At 35.0% G+C, this 20,144-nt stretch overlaps 1 long non-coding RNA gene across 2 annotated transcripts; it reads right to left on the bottom strand.

Moving 5' to 3' along the window:
• Positions 1-236: 236 nt before the first annotated feature.
• Positions 237-16,062, bottom strand: LOC137400938 (uncharacterized). Of its 2 annotated transcripts, none has more exons than XR_010979269.1 (5): positions 15,987-16,062; positions 13,122-13,238; positions 11,638-11,751; positions 3,794-3,931; positions 237-324 (listed from the first exon to the last, which is right to left on the bottom strand). It is a non-coding gene; the product is annotated as an uncharacterized lncRNA (long non-coding RNA). The 2 variants fall into 2 exon arrangements; XR_010979270.1 differs by having other exon boundaries at positions 13,122-13,221; positions 15,987-16,059.
• Positions 16,063-20,144: the final 4,082 nt, after the last annotated feature.

Consider the following 20,144-nt stretch of genomic DNA (forward strand, 5'->3'; position numbering starts at 1 on the left):
GTAGAGCTTCAAAACACTGAGCTCCATAATTGTCTTGCAAATTGTGTGAGCATTTTCTGGCACTTCGAGTATAATGTGTGAAGTTGTGGTAGCTGTAACTAATTGCTCTGCACAATGTTTAAAATATGATTTTAGCTAGAGATCTTTGAAGCGATTCGCAAGAGAACTTTGCTGACTGTAGACACGCCCAGCTACAGAAAGAACTTGAAGGTTGGATGTCATTCCAGTCACTGGATGCCTTTTTGGAAATTGAACATCAACTTGTTGTTTGAAGGTTAGGCAATCTAAACCACTTTGCCTCCACTGGTAAATATGCTGCTCTACCTGCAAAGAAACCAGTTATTAACCTGTTAGTATAGTTAAAAATTAGGAGAATGTTGAACACTACTCATTTTACAGACTTTCCCAAGATATCAAACCAGCTTTAAAACAATACTGACTAAAAAGTGTGCTCCATCATGTTGTTTTAGAACGCTTAGGAGATTGGCCAGAAACTTGAAGAGTAGGCTTTTGCAGCAAGCTATATCGGTGGCTGTACTAAATGTAGGTCGCACAGAAGATGCTTTCCTACTGAAACTCTGCATAATTATGTTTCCCCTAAAGAGATTGCAGTTCTCACTATGTTGATGTTTTGCCTAAAAAAAATTTACCTAGTAAGCCTTAAAAGATTCTTGTTTCGATGTTGTTAACACAAGTTAACTCAATAAAAGTAAAAAACAACAAACATTATCATTAATGCTTTCTTTTAAGCTAAAGCTTTTTTGTCAAACTATTAGGTAAGAATGGTATCTTTTAAATATAAAATGTAATGAATAGTTGGGTTAAGAAAAGCTTTATTTTACAAACTAATAATTACAGCGTTACCATTCCTCTTATTTCTAAGCAAAATGCCCCAAAATCTCCAAAATTTTACACATTCAGCCTGTACTGTGATGAGAACTGTGTCTGTCCATATAAAGCCACTGTTGGATAATGGAAAAATATTGCATCCCACTGGATTTGAACTTGCAACATTTACCTTGCTAGACTGACACTACAACAACTATGCTAATTGACCTTGTAATAATTGGCAATATTTGAATGCATAATTATTGCAACTGATAATCTTTTACAGCACTCTACACTGCCATGGTATTTTACGGTACAAGCCAAGTTGATTCAAAATCTTGAGCTGAGTAAAATTACTAACTGTCTACACGGTCAATTTTTCCATGCACAGATTGACTATGAATTGTATAAAAGTCCCTTTTCATTCAGTTGGCCTTTAACACTGTAAGGTTGGTGTGTATGAATATGCCTTTCACTGCAATGCATACATGTTGAAATTAAGCATAGGGTTACTGCCAGGTTACTCTGCAAAGCAGAGTTGTCCTCTCGCGCACTCTAAACAAATCCTAAATATTTAGGATTATACATTAATCATTAATTATATAGACATTATTGAAATTCTTTAAATAGTTTAGAAGTTTCTATTAAAACAGATTTTCAGCTTTTGTTTACACTATTTAGTCTCTGCTTATATAATAAAGCTACTCTTTGCCATTAGCATGTCTGTGCAAATGCGCTCGTTTTATAACAGTTCATCTTCGTAGACTATTTGAGATGACCAAAATAAATTCTAGCTCAGCTAAAAATTTAACTCTGATGCTCATATCAACTGATTTGGCAATTAAAAAACATTCAGTTTTGAAGGTAGTAAACATGGATTTGGAGATCAAAAAGAAGGTGAGGTGAATAAAAGCCACAAGAGACAGACTGCTACTTGTTGCGGCTAACTAACAAAGTAAAATCAGTGTCTGTATGACTTATCATTTATCCATCATCGGGAAGAGCTTGGGAGCAAGATAGATTTTGATGAGACTAGATATCATGACATTCAGCTTAGTATACAGACGGTCCCAAACCTACGAACGAGTTACGTTCCGAACAATTGTTTGTACAGTGAATTTGTTCGTAAGTTGCTTCAGTGCTATATTTTGTATTATAATTTATGCTTAAGGCCTACATGTATATAAGTATATTGAAGGTTTATATAAGTATGTTTAAGGCTTGTATAAGTAACCTGTAAATTGGTTTGTACTGAAAAAACTTTTTAATAAAATGGAGAGAATACTGCAGTGGACGCCGGGCCATGACACTGCATTTCTTATTGATTGTATGTGTTGTTCTTTTTTATTATATCGTTGTTTTAATCGTTACGCTATAACTTATCGTTGTTGTCCTTTTTTATGTGTTGTCATTTTATTATACCGTTGTTTCACTCGTTATGTTATTGTTATATCTGATATCACGTCATAACACTATCATTTATCGTCACTTTTATTGTTGTCATACCAACTCGCTAGCGGTCCTATTTATTCACCTTGTTAGCCGGTGTTCTCACCGTTTGCCGTTAGGACGGAACGGTTGATATTACTGAATATAATGGAGCGCTCTCATTTATTTGAGCAGAGCAGATAGATGTACGCTCCTCGAATAGTGAAATTTCCTTCGCTAATAAAAAGCTGAATGAAACTACACACACTCTCTTCTTTTTATTTATTAGTCTAGATCGTGCCAAGTAAAGGTCGGCAAACTCCTTTAGAATACATACAGGAAAAATAAAAAAGTTCTTTGCGCACTGGAGATACGTTCTCGCACTTATGCACTGCAACGAACTGGGCAGAGGAAGGTGGATGCTGGGTGATGCTTCTACGTAGCGCCTCTTTCTGCCGCTAATACGTCGGTAACACCGTCGGTATTATCGATGAATATACGCACAGACCTGTTCGTATGTACCGTTGTTCGTAACTCGAATGTTTGTAAGTAGGAGACCGTCTGTATTAACACTCCAAAGCTTTCACTGATAGATCCCCTTCAAATATTTCTGATTTCTTGCGAGGCGAATCATGTTACATATTTTTGACAAAAATGACAATCTCTAATGACAAACTAGTTTAACAATGTATTGGTATCTATAATAGTGAACCCTATGCATCTTATCATTGCTCAAGTTTGGCAAGAATGTAAGCGATATTTTTAAGGACAACTATGAAAATTTTGTTAATAAATTTGGGAAAATTTCACCAACTTGACACTTTACCCTATATGGCATTACTTATGTTGGTCAAACAAAAGCTTTACATAAATTCTTTACATTGAGAGGAATTTGCGTTATAATAGTTATACATGTACATTATAGCAAAATTTGCTGCACAGCTATTCCAACCAGATAAAAATCTGACCTATGCCCATACTACAAAAAATTCATAATTTGAGTTAAAATACTTGGATTTAAGTTAGAATATGACCTAAAAGTCAATGAAAGGAACTTTAATTTACTTTTCACATAGGAAACAAATACATTATGCTTATGAAACAATGCAGGCGTTTTGGCCTTAAAGTTTGGCTCATTTATGTATATACTTAAAAACATTACTTTTTATTTTGTGGGTTTTCACTGTCCACAAAAGACCCTGGTCCCCGTTAATCCCGAAAATTGAATGATGACTGCAGAAAACAGCTACGACAGGCCGAACTGGATTTGGAACAAAAGGTACATTTCTCACAAACAGAGATTGTAAATGGTACAAAAATACAAGTTAAGCAATACGAGTGTCATTCAGAGTTAAAAAAAGCTATAGCTTGTTGCAGACTATTAGATACATCGTCCAAATACATATTATTGAAATTTTCGGACTAGCACAAAATTTTTCATCTCAATATTTGTAAAATGCATCTAAAAAAATATTGTTTTTCACCAAGGTTCATTCTATGTCACTCAATATTTTGGTGTTTTGACACCATAATTTACCTTCACTAAGTTCCTTTGTCCGCTCTCCTCTGACCAGAAACCTCCCCAAATATGTAAGCTTTTGTAACCTTGAATCACCAATTCTTTAGATAACTTGTCTAGCACCAGAGTGGGTGCGGAACATGTTATAGCAACACCCTGCAATTAGTAATAACGAAATAGAAATATCACATTTTTTGAATAGATGATTTTCTGATTTAAATTAAATTCTGTTCATAGCTAATCAATTGCAAGCTCATTGATTGCTGCAAAAAAAGGAAAAAACTGAGCAAGCAGAAGTGCATCTGATATTTTAGCTTATGACTCTCAATCCCAGCTTTGATATTTGTCACCATTGTGATTTGTAGGCAATAGAAGAACGCGAGTTAAGCAATGTAAAAACTTATTCATATCCTATTAAAAATAATGGACTTCAAATATTGAAGTGGTATTTCAAAAGCAATTACTCATTCGTAAAATTGATAGTCAGTAGTCTGACCCTGATCTGGACTTGGCTTTTAGATATTATTGCAAGGTAAAGTTTAGAGCTGGTCACCATAGGTTTTAACTGTGAGTTTCAGTTCCTATCCCAGACACTATGCTTACATATAGTCTGTACAAGTGCTATCGTCAGTGGACAGGCAACCAGAATGCAAGAACATGACAACTATAAACATGCAAGGGTGAATAGGAGCTGTATACACAATTAAAATAAAGCAGTTATTTCACAGGGCACAGTCCAATTTGTAAAACGGAATAACTAGTAAATGACATTCAACTAAATTGTTGTTGATGACAGCTCTGCACAAGCTTCAGCTAAACATCCACAGATAATAATTACATAAAGAAATACACAAACTAAAAAGCAATAATACTTAGTCAATACTAAGAATGATTATAAAGTTTAAGAATATTAATCAAAATTACGTACAGTGGCACTCGCATACCGTTGTTGCTTAAAAGGTATGTTTCCAAAAGAAAATCTTGTCATTTTTCTAAAAGATTACTAATGCTTAAAGGTTGACTTGCAACAAAATTCACACTACAGTTATTTGGTATCAAAAGATTCACCATGTCTTACTCTGTTGTGTTGCATGTGCAATATATGTAGAAATGTGATAACATGCTCTTAAAAGCTCAAAAGCGAACAGTTAATCGCCGCCATCTCGAAATTGCCGAAGATTAGAATCCCGTTCCAAAAATGGGTCAAATGGAACATAGCTCAACAAGATGGCTTCTGTTTACACTTTCATGCAACCTCATTCATTCAAATATTTTCACAAATACACTTCACGCATTCAATAAAACGATGTCTATTGTCCTCAAGCATCTGTTTTCTCATCACTGTATTGATGTCACTTTGAGCACTGATATCTCAAAACCTACCGTAAAAAATTGTTTAATTTTTAACCTTAGCTCGAAGGAATGCATATCATCATCTGATAAGCATGACAAGCCTGTTGGTCACCTGTGATAGTCAAAAAATGATGCAGAAATTATGCGCGCTGTTTGGCAGGAAGCATGGGTCACATGATCAGATTGCGACTAGACGATTAGTTCAACCCAAAACAAAATTGTAAACTAGCGAGCATCTATATTTGGTAAGAGCTCTTTGGTGAAACCCAAAGTTTATGCCATAAACTAGTGCTACAAGAAGTTTTATATTGAGCCTTTTACGGAACTTACAATTCATGTGAGAAGATCACGTGTCAAAACAATAACCAAATCATTTTACTATGTCAGAGAAATAAATTGATTCCAATCTACGGCGGTTTCGGGATCGCGGAGATTAACTGTTTCCTTTTTAGCTTTTAAGAGCTTGTAATCACAGTTCTCCATATTTTGCACCTACAACACAGCAGAGTAAGCCATGGTGAATCTTTTGATACCAAATAACCGTAATGAAATTTTGTTGCAAGTCAACCTTCAACAAGCAAAATGATAACAAGCGCCAGTACCATGCATTGACAACTTGGGCAGCTAAGTCGTACATGCAAATCAGATGAGTATTTTACGGTATTTTGGAAAGGCCAATAATTAACCAATATTTGAGTTTTCATCAAATTAAAGTACATTTAACGGACCATTTTAGCAGCGCAAAGAAAGCACATTTCTGATGACCATTTGCACCAATTTAGGGCAGGTAGTAGGAGTGAAACAAATTGGTTCGACTTCTTTTAGTCAAAAATGGATACAAGTATTAGCCAAATGAAAGTTTGTTACGGAAGGTTCTATCATAATAACATAATTTGAAATAAATTCTATGATAAACCTCTTGCAGTTGCTTCATTTTGTCCTGCAAACACATTAAAATCTGTCATAGAAAACAAGACCCCTATACAAAATCAAAACTGGTAGGTAATTTATGTTAGTGATGACATTTTTTATTGTAGTTCTACAATAGCACTATAAGTTCCAAACAGTGCATTAACTATTAATATGTGTCATGATCACAGAATTCATGGTAAGTCGGGATTACAAGATTTAGCAAACAAAATTTTGATTCTAGCCTAATTACAGCAGATTTTATGGTCAAAAAACTGAAGCACGTTTACCATTAGTGCAAAAACATAGTTCCAAGAAAACTGGTGTTAAAGTTTGAGAAACGAAAACCAATGTACAGTTTTGTTTACATTTCAAAACGACATAGCAACCAATATCAAGATATTGTGATATTTATCTAGATTTCTGTACTTGGATCCAAAAACTTATGCTGAATTTAAAAATCTAAACAGATTTTAGCTGGTTGTAAAAGAAATAGCTGTATATTTATAAGAAAGTGTATTACTTAACCTTTTGACTCCCGTTCCCGTAATCTTACGGGCTGAGAGCGCAGTCTCAGCGTACCAAACCCGTAATTGCCCGTCAGATCTGAGTCTTCGATACGTATTTTTTAAATTCATTTATTTTAAAAACGGCACTAAAATTTTTAATTAATATTTTTAGGAGTTTTAAAAGATATCACACTACTATTTTGAGGCAGTAATGAGTCCATTATACGCATGTGCAAAAAGAACACGTTGCTAAAAGTTGATCGTTCTTTTTGGAAAGCTTATCATCATGAACGGACGCGATATTTCAAGCGCTGCTAAAAAGATTCGTTTACAGAAAGATCTCGACTGGTATGAAAGTGAAGCAGAGGATTTCAGTGCAGAAGAATATGAAGAAGAAGATGAAAGTGAAAAAGAAATTCGACAGAGTGAATCGGAGTACGAAAGTTAGAGTGAAACGGCCGGCGTTGAAGGAGGGAGTCATGACGGATTTCAGAGAGGAGCTGATTTAAAACCAAAAGAATTACATTTTGCTGACAGCCTGGCAGGAGTATAAGTTTGAATTCTTTAACAGGTAAGTGTTTTTATTATTCAAAGCTTTTTAAACATCGGCCATGATAAATGTTTTATTTAACGAAACGAATAAATATGGCCTTCAAAAACATTGCGATGCTTCGGAGCCTGTTGATGATAAATATTTGGCGAGTTGCTTGTTTAGTTTTGCATATAGGTATTTTCAAAAAGCCTACTCTATTGCCTTACTGGTCCACATTCCTTTATTATCTATGCTGATTTTTAATCAGTTTATAAATTGAAAGAAAATTAGGAGCAAGTTTACACTTTATTGACAATTTTGAAGACCCTGCTGGCAATAAATTGTTCAAATTAAAAAATGTTTTTGCCATGACATGCGACTGGTTCTATCCTGTTTTTCTATCTGATAAATTTATATTTGTAGATGAAAGCTTGCTGGCATAGAAAGGCTGGCTCAACTTCAGACAGCATATTCCATCTAAAAGATCTAAATTTGGAATTATGTTATTTGCTTTCCATTGCTGTCTCTGGCTATGTGCACCAATTGTCTGTATACATTGTCGATGAGCAAGCTGATTGCACTGGCAGCGGAGGCAATTTTGGAATATCTTTGTGCGAGTCATGTTTTGATCCTTACCATGCTAGCTAAATTTATTTACAAATGGTATTTTATTTAGTTTCTGCAAATGCTTCACTGCTTTGTATTGCTAGCTTTTGTAAATACATCTGCTAATCTATTGTATTAGTTGTGCCTTGATGTGCTGTATTTGTTGCACACTGCCATCTTCAGAGCAGCAGTCTAATCAAATAGTTCAGTTCTCATATTGTTCTGCAATCTAGCAGTCCGTGATTTGCTGTTTCTGCTCATAAATGTTGCTTCCTGTCTTTTGCTGCTTCACCAAATGTGTGAATATAGGCTCACGACTCAATTCTTCTTGCACACATCCAGTTAATCTTTGCTGCAGCACACATGAATCTGTGCAATGACTTTATATGCAAATTTTTCACATAAATCTAGTCTCAAGAAATGCATAAAAATTCAGAGCAAAAAATTGTAACTGCGCATATATAGATGTCTAGCTGCAAAGTTTTTGCAAGCTGTGTGAAGGAAAAAATCTCATTCTGCAGGAAAATGTCTCAGCTTCCAGATGCATATTCATTTGCAGTTTTGTGCCAATTTGCACGAAGGTTGGAGCAACCTTGTCGGATGACTGTCTTGCGCTGCTTATGGACATGGCGTCTCGAGCTTTTCCAATGGCGCTCCCGCTATACATCGGAGCTCATAACTCCGCTTTCAATGCTCTTGGACGACTAATTTTTTTTGCAAATTGTTGTGAACATATGAATCCATGCAAGAATTTTTTATACAACATTGCCAATTGCTTTTAGTGAATATAAAATACAATTGAAAATGACGTACTAACATAAAAAAACTCGTAGCTTCAACGAATTGCGACTCTTGCAGGTAAGCAAATACAAGCTAACTACATTAAAAAAGTATCAGCTTGTAGAGAAATTTCTCAGGATTCCGATGCATGTTAATTTATGTAACTACCTCAATTTTAAAGAAAATTGATGCAGTTTTTACGCAGTGGTGTCGAAGGCTCAAATCGCCATTGTAAATGCACTGGTACGCTGGGGAATTTCCAGCCGTAAGCCCGCGGTCGCTAAAGGGTTAATTTTGCAGATATTAAAAACAGCTTGAGAGTATCGCGATATTGGGCACACCCAAATCATCAACCAAATCTTTAGAAAATTAACAACAGTAACATATTGCACACCATCGGTCACTATATACTTCAACCTTGCAAACTCGAATAATTATTCTCATAACTAAATCTGATTATAATTTCATAAAAATTGAATAATTATTCTTATTATTAAATATTGTAGTAATCTTGTAAGAATCGTTAGGAAAATATCACCGCAACTCCCTTTACTTTCACTGCTTTTGACATCAGTTAGAATACCAAAGTACTCATTACAAGTGTCCAAAATGTCAAAGTTACCTTTAAAATCGGCAAAAAAAACAATTATTTTTATCGGACACCATTTTTCAGTACTTCTTGTTTAGCATAGCAACGGTTTTAAGTTTTTCTTCGAGGGTAAAATACTTTTATTGGCTAAACTGACTTCAGATTCAGAAAGATCACTCTTTGATTGGTCCAGACCTACAGGTTACAAAATTTGTTACCAATATTATAAGTTCAGTTGGTGCAACTTCAAAGTCGAACAACTCAACTTCGTGATTTGCGACTTAACCATGGTTTCTGTCACCGCGACCCATATGATCTACCTGCTGATAACTTCAACTCCTTTACTACCAAATGGATCCCTCTACCGCGACATAAGTGTTCCGTGAAACCTAATTTCTAAAAAGAGTGTATAAATGGTTATAACTTTACACCCCAATTGTTTATTAACAATATTTTTATAGCAAGTTTGTCAGCATAAGTTTTTGTTAGTTCATGCCCCAAAAATATTACAAACGAGTTGCCGAGTGAGAGGGACCACTTTTCGTCCATTTTGAAATTACTGTGAGGTAAGCACAAAACTCTAGTCGGATGATTTATGAATATTATTAGTTTACATGTTAATTAATCTGATGAACATAATTACTCTCATTAGTACTATTGCTCAATAAAGTTACTCAGTCTATAGATCTGAAGTTAGTAACCATTTATGGCTGTATTGCTTCTGAAATTACTGGTCATCAGTAAGAAGATTTCATAAAACAAGTTTTTGCAAAGCAAAACTATGCTCAGGTTGTAAACACATTCTTATTTGCTCAACATATGCAAATAATAGCTTTTTTCAATCAGGTATAGATGTAATAAGGTAATTTACTAATTACTCAGTAATCGGAAACAATTTGTACAAAAGCTTGCTAAAGCCGCATCATGCAGCACTTGGCCATACAGAAACACATTGCCAAACGAGCTGTACTATTGGTAGTTTAAGAGTTCACACTGAAACAGCTTCAACATAAAATTAAGACATAAGAAATCAGTGCAAAAACTGCTTCGTATTACATTTACTTCATGCCTTATTGTAATTGAGCATCATACTGCGTGCACAAGTAGGAAAAAAGGGCTGCAAGATCAAAATTTACCAAGTCTTTAATTTGTTAATGAAGCCGTGATAAAAAACAATTTAGACAATTTATGCAGAATTTAAATGCAACTGCATTTCATCAGCATTTTTATAAGCAGGCTTAGTGTAAAAAACAGAGTAAGAGCCATACCACAAGTTCATGAAGTTTTGAACAAATTGTTACTTTACCCTTCAATATGTTGTAAAATGCTAAGACAAGGTTAAAAAATTATTGACGCTGTTGGAAGAGAGAACGTTTCAAATGCCTCTAGATTTCATAAAAAACAGCTAAAAAATGATGGCCAGGGTTCTTGAGGGCACTTTTATTTGTATGAAAGATTGGTAGATAGAACATTATTACACGAACAGACAAATCCAGAATTAAAGCGCAAACAATGTGGCTATAAAGGGTAAATAAAAATTGGTTCAAAGTAAAAGCTAAAAGGCTATTGTGCCTGGTAGTGGTAGCATCATTACCATATCATTTTTCTATTGAATAACGTAATACACTTTTTATTAGAATTGAACAGACTTTGGTACATTAATTTGTCCTAGATGTGATGGCTCTTATTAAAGACCTAATTTTCACCAATGAAGTGTGCCCTCAGATTAAGATGACCCTATTTATGAACCACACCGCCTATCAGAGTTTTTTAACATACACATTAATCAGCAGAAGGTTTTACGCCTAATGTTACCGACAAAAAATCTAAAAAGTGTGTTGCAGTATGAGCTTGGTCAGGTTCTCATCCTCTTTTGCTGATACAATAGGTAGCAATCAGTAGTCCATTTTCCAAAGGTTTATTTATTGCCTATTTCTAAAACCTTGGTAGCTGTAAAGGTCTAACACAGCTGTTTATTGCAATAATAAACTGTAAAAACAAAAATAATGATTCTCAAAAAACTTTGGTCGCTGTTGGCTGTTAACATGTTTTCTATTAGTTAGATGCAGGATGGCGATTGGTTTTTTCCTATTAGGTACACATATGACTGGCTAACTAATTGCCTACTCACTAATAAGAAATGTTTTGTACAAATATTTTTTTAGCGCATTTCTCTTGGTTATAAGCGTACATTGTGCTGAGCTGCACTGCGCAGCCTGTTGTACGCACTCAGTTAATGGACTAGACCAAAATCTGATTGTGTTTTAGACTTTTTCCATTCGGAAAACCCAGGCTACACTCATTAAAAAATACATTCAATCTTTAAAAAATGGTTAATATTTTAATACTTTGATATTGTATTTGTACAATTTAAATATCAATTGTACATGCCACTCCATACATGGTTATTTTGCTTCATAACTATTGTTTTACTATTTTTGCGGATTGTCAGTGCTATAGTATTTTAGTGTAGCCAACTACCCAATGTAATGACTGCAGTCTCCAGAGCTCACTTTAGTCATCAAAGCCCAATTTAATTATCAGAAGATTAGGACTACAAAAAGTAGAGGACTCATCAACTTACCCTTCAGTTTTTCAAAACACTTGTAGGCCAATATGATTAGTTCTGTGAGAACATGATTAAAGGGCAATAGTTCTGCGTGGTGAGCTCATCTTCGCTCTCCAGATTAAACAACTTCTACAAAAGCACAAAGTTTTTAACATTGTATAAAAAAATAAGTTGATGAGGACTTTATGCACGGAGTCTCTGACCACCTTCAATTTGGTATTGGAAGAAATGTTGAAAGTGAGCTACCGTTAAACCTATATTTGACTGCACCTTGATTTGATTGGCACCGCTATTTGGGACCACATCAGGAGATTGCTTTGAAAATCAAGCGCCATCTTTTTAATGAACGCCACCTCTATTTGAGGAGGTAAGTTACCTTCTCAGTATAGGTATAGGTTTAGGTATATTCGCCTTTTGTGAAAATACAGCAAGGAGCTTTTAAGGTCCAAACACACTATGCGATTTTATTGCAAGCGTCATGAGGAGGGCGGAGATATTGCTGATGCGTGCATAAACACACTTGAGCGATTTACTAGCAAATGATATAATGGGCATGCTCATAACTGCCAATAAAAATCCGTATCATCAGTTTTTTCGGAGTTGTTAATAAATTTAGGCCAGTCAATATGTCGTCGTCTAGGCTACAACATAAACAACCTCCACATTTGTTATTAAACCTATCTCCCTTTCAAAGAGTGTACACTGCCTACACTACAAGAAGACAAAAGAAAAACGATTCTTGTATTTTTAACTGTATTGTTTTTACAATTTTTATACATATTTTATTTTGTAGTGGTTTTTCATATTTAATATATTAAATATTTACCATTCTCAAGATGGTCAACCGGCGCAACGATTGACTCCAGATGTTGGTTTTCAACTCGGATTTTTTTTAATTTTGTTTGTTATGATGGACAGAACTGGGAGTGCTATTATTAAATTCATGAACAATTGAGTGTTCGTTCTGAAGATGTTTCAATCGTAACAAAATAGAAAATTGGTGCTGCTGTACGTTGTTGAACATCGGTAAGAAATAATTACCCGCCGTAAAATTACATTCTGGTAAAAACTAACCAATCGAAATGCATCTCGTTAGCAATAAAGTTGTGTAGAGAAATTCTAGCTTTATCGCTCTGCATGAACACTGCTGAGTGAATTCTAACGCAGATTAGCGCCACACAGCGCAATATCGCTATAATTATCGCCTAATTTGTTTTCACCTTAAGGTAATGCTTCAGCGATAACACTTGTTCTATTGAGTCAAATATGCTACAAAGCAAAAACTTACTCTGCATTTATTGTCGGGGTTTTATAAAAACACCATTATCAGCTTTTCAAATGTCTTAACCGCCAGTACATCAGCAGTCATAATTAAACATTGTCCCAAAAACAAGCTGCCTCAAACTGCCTAAAATATCGTACTAATCAAACATTCCAGGTTAAGTGGAAAGAAAATGGGATAAACTACAGCATTGAAATTAAAGCACTCTCACACTCACTTCATGAACAGTTCTGTCAAAATCTTTACTGATAACTCAGCTTGCACTTTTATCCCATAAGTGCCAGAGTCACATCTAGGAGCAATAGGTCGGCTTTGCGCTAGAGGACAAGCAAGGCTAAAAGTGATAAAAATTAGATTATACACAATAAACTTTATTTGTCTACAAAAAAATATAGCATAAATGCTGAGACATTGCGACAAAACGTGGTAACCTGACCAAAATTTGGAACAGAGCTCAATTAGTGATGAGGGAGCAAAAGTATCCTACATGGGAGCTATTGCACACTTTAAACATGATATTTGTACCTCACAAACTCACATGGTCTTTTTAGAGTAACGTAGATGCTCCTATAACGTATACCTCCTATAGCATAAATTCTAGAAAAAGTCAGGCAATTTTGTAAAGTTTTTGCTTCGTACCGCGTAAAAAACTCCATATAACTTAAAGTGTATCATCGGGCGAGTTCTAAAGTTTGATTTGAGTGTTAGTCTGTCTCGCCACACCTGCGAGAAAAGAAAGCGACGTACAGTGGTGTCAGAAAGCCTTTGTCCACCTCAAACCTCACTGCCCATTTTAGGTAAATTTGTCGTAGTAGTCATGTAGAGGGATTGAACCCTGACAAACCATGCATCATTTAAAAGTAAATTAACATTAGATCTTGTTGACACCATCAGTAATAAAATTAGGGTTAATCAGGGATCAATAATCAATTTTAGGCCAATCAATGTGAATCAGTGCTTATTAACTCATTTTCAAACGTAGTATGACATTATTAATTTTCAAGTGGAATATTATCACAACAATAGAGATCCTGTTGGACAGCATGTGCAGCAAAGGTTTACAGTTTTGCTTGTTAAAAGAGAAACAGCTAGAGATCCCAGAATTCATACCAGCGTCAACATCAACCATGGATAAGAAATGTGTCAACGACCTCATCATTCACCAGCATACGATGGGCAATCTGAGCAATAGAAAAATAGCGAAGAAGCTTAGAGTATTTCAATCTAAAGAAAATTAAGTGGTAAAGAAATGAATGCAGCATCAAACCACCAAAGATCTACCACGATCAGGGCGTTTGAGAAAACCAGCTGTCCAACATGATTGTTGGTTTCAGATTATGGACACTCAAGCGCTCGTGAGGCTTGTTCACAGCATGCCTAAGGCTGCAGAATGGTTATAGTCTGCAAAGGCTACCAGATAAAATATTAAAATGCAAAACAACCCCAATGGCTTTTTTCTGGGCCCATAACAGTACAAGACTGTTATTTTCAATTTAGAAAATAATTAAAGAAGAGATAATAACAAAATTTGCGATGACATATTTTCTGGTGTGCAGTGTGAATGAGTAGGCAGCGGTTGATACAATAGAAGATATTTGGCAATTTTAAAATCTAGTTATTTCTATTCTTCAGCTCATTAGGATTGTTTTGATACATGGTTTTATGTATGCAGTGCAAAATATTTCCAAATTATGATGAATTTGTTGCAGTGCTACACTTACTTAAACAGGCGGACAAAGATTTTTTCCCAACACTGTACATAAAGCATTATACATATAGTACATAAAATTTCCATGACATTCTGACTCATGTGATAATTTTTCTGAAGTGACGACGGAACAGAGCATAGGTACATATAGCAGTGCAATTGTTGATAAATACTTTAAGGCTATTGGTCGGTGCATCTGAATGTCACGAGTTGGAGTTGCAATCTTGAGCTCTTAAGGACGAATAGATGACGAAAAGGTACTACCGCTTTTTTATAGTGAAACTATTTTTTCTTAGTCAATTGTTGTAAGTCGCTGCCGCGACTTCATCAAATTATTGTCAAATTACCACAATCATGGTCTATTAAACCAATGGGGTTGATCATGAAAAGTTGTCGATGAAAACCAATAATAATACAGTTAAGGCACCGCCAATACATTCAAAAGAATTTAAGTCAGATTCTCACATGAGCGAGTTTGGAAATGTCCTGAAATGGTTTAGACAATTTACATGTATGTTAACATTCTCATAATGAAAAATCCTTATCATGTAAACGTTCCTAGAACTGATCATCTCATTTTAGGAGCGCCTACTGTACAGTCATGTCTGATATGAGAGCAAAATGCATTCTGGGACAAAAGCTCGCAAGTTAATTTTCTTAAAGTCCTATCTCAAAAAATGTTTTTTATATAAATTAACTAAAGATAAATTATTGTGTTGCCATCCTCTAAAAAACTACCAATAAGAGATATTACAATGAAAAAATACATGATTTTATCTATTCATGCTCTATACCCATACTCCCAAGGTTACAAATACCCATGTAAAGGTTATGGTCTGCATTAAAATGTAGCAGTATTATGTACAACATAATTTTGAGTAGTGGCAGTATGCAGCAGTCCATACAGTAGCATACCGTATGAATTTCTTACCTTTCAGAGAGTCATAGCACTAATGACGGTGTGAGAGAGACTTGATGTAACACGCTTGATACTCTACACTTTTGTGAAATCGCATAAACAAACTTAAAGTATAAATTTAATATAACTGAATTCAGCTTAATAAAACATACTTGAAAAAAACGCTCTGATCTTATATTAGAGCTAATTCTATTTTTTCTTCATTTTCATTTTTAAATCATCTCTTCTTGGCTTCAAACTTTTTGATTTGCTTATACTCTCATTTTCAGCCAACCTTTTTAAAACAAATTTGAAGCAGACCTGACGGAAAACCAAGTGATGTAGTTTCCGTAACCGTATTATTTACGATTTTGCTACCCATGAAAGTTTATTATAAGTTATGACTAATGTGTTGAAAGTATATGGGAGGTCATTAAGTAAAAAGCCATCAAGTCAAGTAGTCAATGATGACTTACCAGCTGTTTAAAATTAGGTTGGGTACGCGTCTAATGACAGGGAAGAAGCGTTCAACTGACATTTATGATCTACTCATTGCCAAAATCTCCCGGAAGACAATGCAAGGAAGAGGACCTTGTTGACCGCCCAGGCCTATATAGATGAAGGAACCGTGAGTCACCACCGGTTTGTATGTCAATGAATTTGATATAGAAATACATAAAGTGCTGGTCAAATGAAAAGCAATACACGAGATGTTATGGATGAATAGCTATGCAAATGGCTTTGTACTAACCCTTGGTATGAAATATTACTCAAACCTGTGTCATTAGACAGCAACCACATTTGCTAGTTAAAGCTCTATAATTTTCAAATAAATTAGACAATGCTATGTAAATACATGTAAGATAATATCATAGTTGTTAAATATAAATACAAACTTGTAAAAATCCATGATACAAAACCGAGTTTTATCCCGTTGATCCTTGCTCGATCTAATCAATGCGTGTCAGTAAACCTAGACAATATGTCCAGCAATCCGAAGTTATTATTTGTTTACCAAATATATCTAAACGTGCTAACAATGCAATGATATTTGGTGAAACAGCAGTACAAAAAGTCGGACAACCTACAGCAGATGTCATCAAACAGAAAAATAAACAGTATGTCACCATTATTCGGGCTAAAACTATAAAAGTTCGCACGATTTTAAACACTCATTAAACATTTACAGATAATATTCCTTTCATGACTCAAAATATACTGGAAATTTATATTTATTATCATAAAATTCTACATTTGTGTCACAGTCATTTATTACCTACCAACAAATGAGTCGTATTGATTGTTTCGCGAGATCATTCTAATAAAATGTGTTATTATAATGAAGGAAGTAGATAAAGATAAGTGAAAAATGTTACAAATGGAAGTGAAATTTAGAATCGAACATCCTGCGAAAGAATTAATTTTATTAGTTTTTGCTGTTGCTTAAAAACATATTAACAGAACCATGTGGAAGCCTGTATTCCGCCGTTAAGGTTTCTGCCACAGCCTACGCGATTCCGTAATACCAGCTGTGAGGGTTCAGAGGGCTAACATTGATGAGATACTGCATTATTTACTGTTTTGGTTAGTATTGTTCCTTATACCTAAATTGTAAAAACAAATGAAAAATAATTTTCTTTTATTTTGCAGGTACAACTACAAAAACATTGACAACAAGCGTGATAATCTCAAATCAGAAGATTGGAAACTAAAATTATAAAAACACTACACCATTCTATGTCATTTTAATTGAACAAGTTGAACTTACTGAAACATGCTACATCTCCGGTGTTTTTCTTTGTAAAACCTAACTTAATACATGACACCAGCATAGTCAGCGTGATATTTAAATGCAACTATAATTATTTCCCGAGTTGCATTAGTCCATAGCAAGCATAGTTGCTGAATATTGCACATCTTTCAAGTGGAGTAAACCCAGCACTTATACATTCTGCTCAAAGAGTTTTTGTGCCAAATCTCAAACTCAGCAGTCAAAATTCTAGCCAACAAGATAAAAATACTCAAACTTTTAAATATCAAGATTTGAGAGAAGATAATTCCCGAATTTCCAGTGAGTATAATACTACTTTGTACTAACAAAAGTCAACCACAATACCATGAGAACAGTACTACACAGTGTGGGTAAGGTTAGTCGGGTAGGCAATTGAAAACTAGATGAAATCATAATTGTTATATACAGGGTTTAGCTTTATAAGAGGGTCAGTATGGTGTAACCTCAAGAGTTCAAAACTTTCAAGTTAGAAACATTGGAAAACATTGAAATCAATGTTCAGAGGCTAAGCATGACACTAAACCACAAAAATGTTAATTTTAATGTCATGACCAGAGCTTAATCAATTGCTAATTATGATCTTTGTTATGTGGGCCTACAGAGAAAGGCTATTTTAAATAGTATTCCATAGGCTCCTATTATAATTATTTAAAACAACATGATTTTTAAATTTCTTGTTGGCATGAATAACAGTAAAAAAATAACAAGAAAAAAAGGCGTTCAGCTAATGACTAAGTCGCAGTTGTTGTCAAAATTATAGACTATATAATTGAACCCTGAAAAACAAAATTAAAAAAAGAGGCAGATTGTTTTATCTTGTCAGTACATACCTGCAACAAAAGCAAGTCGGGCATCATAGCACCATTACGAAACACAATTGCAGAATCTACAAGAAAAAAAGACAATTGATGATTAGCATGCATTCTTGTTGACCAAGGCAAGTTCGACAGTAAATCACAAGTTAGACAAAGACGTATGAGTAACGCATGTAACAAGTGCCAGCGAGGTGTTGACAGTGGCTGATGGGATTAGCCATTTCTCTGAACCAAACAATCACCAGCCGCGCTATTACATAATGCCATACACTCAGCTATACACAAATGGATGTTTAAATAATGCTAACTACTAGATTATGACCTTCAGTTCTTGAACTGGGTAATGTTTGGCTCTGAAAGCTAAAGCTCGCAAGATACAAAAGGTGTCCCACAGCACATTGGAGAACTATCAAGCAAATTTAGTCATTGATTTTGCTAATGCTACACACAAATTTGTTGCTAACTAGCATATTAATGTGTATACAGAGAGCTTAATTATTTTGCATGTATCTGTATCTGTATCATGTATCATGTATCTTCTGACCTTCACCCGACCACGCAAAGACGAGTACACATAAAAATCAACGCGCTTGATGTGGAAAATTATATACTAGTACTACACTATTACTACTGCTCCTACTACTACCGCTAGAAGCAACTACTGATTGCCGAATGGAATCTTCCGATGACGATTAGAATTTGTTGATGGCAGGATCGGCTGCGGGAGCTCTGACAGTCTGTATTATATGTAATTATATGTTTGTATATATTTTAAGTCTATAAATATTTTATTATATGTGTCTTCCTTTTTATTATAGCCTTGTTACTCGTTAGGCTATCAATTGTCGTCGTTTATGTTGCCATATCATCGCACTAGCGGGCCTAATTATTGGCCATTTAAACATTGTTACCTGGTGTTCCTACTCAGTCCCGTTAGCCGTAACGGGCAATTTTATTGTATATAAGGGAGCAACGCACACTTAGTAGACAGAGCAAATGGTCGTACGCTCCTCGGCTAGTAAATTTCCTTCGCTAATAAAACATTGAATAAAATCACACTCAATTTATTTCTGTATGAAATAATTTAGATCGTGCCAAGTAAGGGCCGACAAATTCCTTTAAAGTAGTACATGTAGTAGAACTAGTAGTAGTACTAGTAGTAGTCATACAACTGGCTATTCACTTTTAATTAATTTAAATAAAAGCTCACTATCAGAAAGAGCACTAGGGAAAGTTTAATGACAGTCTCCTAGCCTCTCATTAAACCTAGCCCTTTCGTTTCATAAACTTAGAACTGTCATTAAAGCTTAGGCTCATTTAATCAGAGGCTCCTAGCTTCTGATTGGCTGATGAGCTGCTGGGATTCACCGACTTTCAAATCAGTACCAACACCGATCTCTCTGCTCACACCTACCGATGCCGACACCGACTCATCAAATTGGTCTGTGCTCGACAAAATGGGTGACAAAATCGGCCAGTGTAAACGCACCAATAGACAAAGACGCACGAGTAATGCATGTAACAAGTGCCAGCGAGGTGTTGACAGTGGCTGACGGGATTAGCCTGAACTAAACAACCACCAGTCATGCTATTACATAATGCCATACCCTCAGCTATATACAAATGGATGTTTAAATAATGCTAGCTACTAGATTATGACCTTCAGTTCTTGAACTGGGTAATGTCTGGCTCTGAAAGCTAAAGCTCACAAGAGACAAAAAGTGTCCTGCAGCACACTGGAAAACTATAAAGCAAATTTTAGTCATTGATTTTGCTAATGCTACACACAAATTTGTTGCTAACTAGCATATTAATGTGTATACAAAGAGCTTAATTATTTTGCATGTATCTGTATCATGGTTGATTAGCTAATCAAAAAAATGTTCAAAAGCTAAGCTTATGGCTAAATAGTCATTTTCTCTTAAGTAATATCTGCGACTGGGAATATTAATAATATCATTCAATAATATAAACATCCATGGTAAAAGATTTTTCTGATGTCATGCATATCTAATATCCTTCGCAAA

The sequence above is a fragment of the Watersipora subatra genome, chromosome 1 (genome assembly GCF_963576615.1).
Source record: "Watersipora subatra chromosome 1, tzWatSuba1.1, whole genome shotgun sequence".
NCBI classification, from domain to species: domain Eukaryota; kingdom Metazoa; phylum Bryozoa; class Gymnolaemata; order Cheilostomatida; family Watersiporidae; genus Watersipora; species Watersipora subatra.